This window comes from Parambassis ranga, chromosome 9 (genome assembly GCF_900634625.1).
Source record: "Parambassis ranga chromosome 9, fParRan2.1, whole genome shotgun sequence".
Classification (NCBI taxonomy): Eukaryota; Metazoa; Chordata; class Actinopteri; family Ambassidae; genus Parambassis; species Parambassis ranga.
The window spans coordinates 3,826,503-3,832,297 of NC_041030.1; positions in this window are offsets into that span (position 1 = coordinate 3,826,503).

Genomic DNA, 5,795 nt, shown 5'->3' on the forward strand with positions numbered 1-5,795 from the left:
AGCGGATGAATCTGATCGATTTATAAATGAAACAGCTTTCAGACTCAGATAATGAATAATATATTTTTTGCTCAGTCGTTCTGTGCGGCCCGGTACAAAATGACCCACGGACCGGTACCGGTCCCCGGCCCGGTGGTTGGGGACCACTGCTCTAACTGACATGGAGGCATGGAGGACATCATCTAACATGGCCGCTCCCATTGACAATGCATTGGGCTCATTCAAACCAATGTAACTAGACTGTATTGATCCATGCACAGGCAGACACACACATACATACACAACCATACAGGAACATACACAACTACACTCACACATGCACACAGACACACACACACACACACACCAATTTTCAAAATAAAAGCCTCTAAATCATTACAGACCTTACTAGGCCTGGTAAACTACATACAAGCCACCCAGAAATATGCAGACACACACTATACACACCTGCCAACACACAAAACAGGGATTTTCAAAATAAAAGACCCTGCACAATAACAGGATATGGCTGACGTGTAGATTTTCAAAATAAAACACTTTAACATGTTTTAACATGCATTAGGGAGTGTCCCCAACCCCCCCCCCCCCCCCCCACACACACACACACTTACACAGACACACACTGATTTTCAAAATAAAAGCCTCTAATTCATTACACAGCTAACTAGCACTAGCCACCCCCACAAATTATACATCAAATCGACCAGCTCAGTCGGGACTACTACCCTCTGAGGTTTGGTAGCGATCGGATAAATGGTATTCGATAAAATCCAGAAAAACTGCAATCAACCCTCCCCACAGGCATCAAATCACTGTCAAACTTTGAAGGCATGCCGTTTGGGCATGCTTTCACACAGAACCTTCATTCAAAATGTAAAATGTAGATAAACATCAGACCTTTGACATATTGAGTCCCCATGACCCTGTCTTTTACCCAACTTCATAAAATAGCAGCCAAAGTTGCATCCACATCTTTAGGATTCCTCCATTCAGAATGAATGGAGAACCTTGGGGCCTATTAAACCTTATATAAAACCAATCAGAAACACTGTAAAACCATGAAATGTCATCAGTGGCATCATTGAGACGTGGTGGTGCTGAGGCTATGAGGTTTTGGCAAGTGGGATGGATGGACCGGCAGCAGAGTGTGGGCGAGCGCGCATTGGCCCACTCAAAATTTCTGGTGAAATTTTCTAGTTATTATTATTATTATTGTTCTATGATCTGAGCTAGGGGCAGCATGTAGATGTTGAACAGAAGTGGTCCAAGAATGGACCCTTGAGGAACCCCGCATGTGATCTTAGTTCGGTCAGACTCATAGTTACCAATTGACACAAAGTAGTCCCTATCATGTAAGTAAGATTTGAACCAGTTTAACACAGTGCCAGTAAATCCCACCCACTGCTCCAGCCTGTCGAGCAGTATGCTGTGATCAACTGTATCAAATGCAGCACTAAGGTCCAGCAGCACTAAGACGGAGACTTTGGATGCATCGTTATTCTGATGTATGTCATTTAAGACCTTAATAAGTGCAGTCTCAGTGCTGTGGTGCGCTCGAAATCCAGACTGAAATTCATTAAAAAGATTGTTTTGCACCAAAAATGCATGAATTTGTTGAAAAACAGCCTTTTCAATAATCTTTCCCAGAAAAGGAAGGTTAGATATTGGCCTGTAGTTATTTATTGCTATAAGCATCCAGATTTGATTTTTTGAGTAGAGGTTTGATTACTGCAGTTTTCAGGGCCTGGGGAAACTGCCCTGACTGAAGAGAGCTGTTAACTATCTGCAACACATCTGACAACATGCAGTTAAAAAACGTTTTTAAGAAAATGTGTAGGCAGATTGTCAAGTGAGCATGTTGTGGGTTTTAACTGTTTAACAGTTTCTGTCAGTGCTGTATTATCTAGAAGGTTAAAATGTGCCAGCTTAACTGGTGGATGAGAAGGCACAAGTGACATTATGGTTTTGCCAGAGCTAGAGCTACAGACTGTCTTATTTTTAACATTTATCTATGAAAAAAGATGCAAAGTCATTGCATGACTTTTTAGACAGCAGTTCAGGTGGGACTGATACTCCTGGGTTTGTCAGTCTGTCTATAACAGAGAACAATGTGCGAGCATTGTTGCTGTTCCTATCGATGATCTCTGAAAAATAGGATTGTCTTGCATTTTTTAGTTCCTGGTTGTAGTTATGTAGGCTCTCTTTGTAAATGGTATAATGACCCTGGAGTTTAGTTTTTCTCCATCTGCGTTCTGCCTGTCTGCAGACTCTTTTTGAGCTTTAACCAGTGTGGCATTTCTCCAAGGTGACTTTTTCCTTCCTGGCAGAACTTTGGTTCTGATTGGGGCAATTGAATCAATAACAGTCATAACTTTGGAACTGAAACTGTTTACAAGGTCATCAACAGGAGCTGTGGGCAGGGTTGGTGATGGTACAAAAGCCTGTGTGAACAGTGTACAGGTGTTATCATTAATGTGACGCTTTCTGATCACCTTTCCTTCTACCTTGTTGGGATTAGCAGGGTTGGTCGTGTTAAACGCAACACAGTAATGATCAGAGAGAGCAACATCGGTCACCACAACCTCAGAGATGTTGAGACTTTTGGAAATAACTAGATCCAGTATATGTCCCTTGTTATGTGTTGAGTCTGTTACATGCTGTGAAAGCCCAAAGCTATCTAGGATGTTAAAGAGTTCTTTGGCACTTCCATCATTAGGATTATCAACATGAATGTTAAAGTCACCCACTAAGACAACACAATCAAAGTCAATGCACATAATAGACAATAGTTTGGCAAACTCATCAAAGAACTTTGCATTGTATTTCGGGACAGGAGGATTTTAGCTGAAGAGCAACATATTCAAAAGAGTCAAACTTTCCATAGGATACCTTTTTGCACTGGAGGCAGTCATTAAACAAGATGGCGACTCCTCCTCCTTTCTTGTGCAATCTTGCTTCACTTATGAAACCAAAGTTAGGAGGAGTAGACTCAATAAGAACTGCTGCACTATTGTCTTGCCCCAACCAAGTTTCAGTTAAAAACATAAAATCCAGATGGTGCTTTTGAATAAAATCATTAATTAAAAACGATTTGCCTGCCAAAGACCTAACATTTAAGAGAGCTAAATTTAATGTATTAAAACCCGTGTCCTGTTTATGTTCAGGGACAGACTGTGGCTGACATTGAACAGATTTTAAATTTGATAATACATTTCTTGGAATTGATAAATCTGCGCTGTGGGAGAGTGCTCTCTCCCTGGGCCTCAGGTTGGTAGTGGGATTATTATGGATACAAGTTCTCAAACAGCAGAAGCCCTGGGTGTCCTAGTCCCTGATTGCAGTCTTGGTGCTGTTAAAGGCCTTAGAGGCCAGTGCTCTGGGTGGTGGCCGGGGAGGCTTAGATGGTGTGCTTAGCCCTCAGCTGCATAATCTGGGGGGAGGACGGAGGGGAGATACTGCATCTTGGGGGCATTGAGGGAGGTGTCTGGGGGTATGCTGGTGGATGTTGCAGTGTTGAGGATAGGACTCTTGATCTGGCTAGATTGGGGGTGAGGGGGACCATTTTGATCCCAGACTTCACCAAACTCTCCATGTGACTTGTAAACCCAAGAGGCGAGGCAGGGGGGGAGATGGATATCGAGGAGTTAGAAGAGGATGCAGCTGACGGGGTGCAGGGCTGTAGTGGAGGAGGTGAGGTGGGGAGATCCAGTGAAGCGGTCCTGCTGTTGTCCCCCTGCAGCTGGTGTTCACTTTGCAGTGGAGCCTTAGGCTGGGCCCAGGGGGGGTCGGAGGCGTTTTGGTGTCTCACAGAGTGGAGAAGATATCGGTTAGCCGCCTCAGTCCACGTCCATTCAGATGAGGGCCTCTTCCTTTGAACAGGTCATCACGTTCCCAGAACAGGTTGAAGTTATCGATGAAGGTCACTGCATGTGTCTCACATGTCTTAGACAGCCAAGTATTCAGTGCAAGCAGGCGACTGAATTTATTTATCCTTCTATCAATGTTTGGGAGCGGCCCACTGATAAATTATTGGAATTCCAGTTTATTGAGTATCTCTAAAAGTTTAGAGAAATCTTTTTTCAACAATTCTGATTGGCCCCTGTTGGTGTCAACTGCACCCATATGCAGATTGATCTGTTTGACTACTGGGTGGTTTGACATAACCTGAGGGAGAAGTACTGTTATATCAGTGACCGTGGCACTCGGATAGCTGCATGTGAGCATTCTTTCATTCTTGACGTCAGTGATAGCGCCGTCAAGCAGCAAGATGTCTTTGTCCTTCACTTCTGACACAGATTCTCTGCCTCTGTGTGCCCGATGTTTTGTCTTCGTCTCCCTCTCTGTTTTATTCTTTATGTCCCATTTCTTATTGACTGCATTGTATACTGGCTCGTTTACAGCCAACTCAGACAATGGTTGATATTTGTTTCTGAGCTGTATGCCTGGTGATGCAGCATATACCCCACTGATATTATCATTCATTTTTCTCATTCTGTTCCTTTTTGGTTTGGCACCAAGTGTATGCCAGGTGGCATCAGCCTGTTTAGGACCAGCTTTCATACGTTTTGGAAAGGACACTGTGTCATCCAGGTTTAGCATATCAGCGGCAGAATCATAATTAACACTGCATTTTGTTGATGCAGATTTAGTCTTCTTAAGACCGTGTGATCGGGAGTGTCTCATGGAGTCCTTTTTCCATTTCCAGGGCAAAAATCTTTGCTTTAAGCTCGGTGATTTCCTGAAGATAATTCCAGCAGTTTTGGCAGCGTAAGCTTGCTGTGGTGTCTGCTCCAGACATTTCTTCACTAGGCTGATGAGTAGACAAAGTGAGCTGCAGCAGGTCCGTTGATTTGTTTAAAAAGTTAAAATCCAAACATCCAGTGATACAAAACATATCATGGGTATAAAATTGAACTGTAAAATCTTTGGGGGGAAAAAGAGTGAAAGATAAAAAGGTAAAAAGTAAAGGAAAGGCAGGCAAGAGCAGGAGCAAGCAGAAAAGCGTCTGCACTCTTTAGAAGCAAGGTCACCTGCAGGGTTTCTTGCATAATGCTGGAGAAACTTGTGTGTATTTGTTTATTTTTACATTTGGGCTCCCAGCTCATAAAACCCACGAAAACAGGAATTCAAAAAATAAAATTAGAATACTGCGATATCACATCAAATCAATCAAAATATGGTACTGTCTAAGCGATATGTCAATACTTGTTTTTTTCTGGTAGACTTTTGCAAAGACCCTGGATTTGAGAAAGCAGAGTTTACCAACACCTGCACCAGACATTGCACCCTAAACCACGACTGATTGTGGATATTTCACTCAAGCAGCTTGGGTTCTGTTCCTCACCCGTCTTCCTCCAAACCCTTGGACTTTGATTCACGAATGAAAGGCACACATTTCTTTCATTGGAAAAGAGGACCTTGGACCACTGGCCAACAGTCCAGTCCTTCTTCTCCTTGGCCCAGTTGATATACTTTTTACCAACCGGACAGTTGTAGCCCATCTCCTGGATGCATCTGAATGTGGTGGTGTTTGACTCTTTCTGGATCTCTGCCAGATCTCTGAGAGAATCCTGTTTGATAATCCGCTGAAGCCCACGGTCATCTCTTGTGCTGGTGCATTTTCTTCTGCCACATTTTGCCTTTCCACTAGACTTTCCATTGATATGGTGAACACGGCACTTTGTGAACAGCCAGCCTCCTTAGCTATGACCTTTTGTTACCCATATAGAGAGTATCAATGATGGTCTTCTGGCCAATTGTCAAGTCTGCAGTCTTCCCCATATTGAACTGAACTG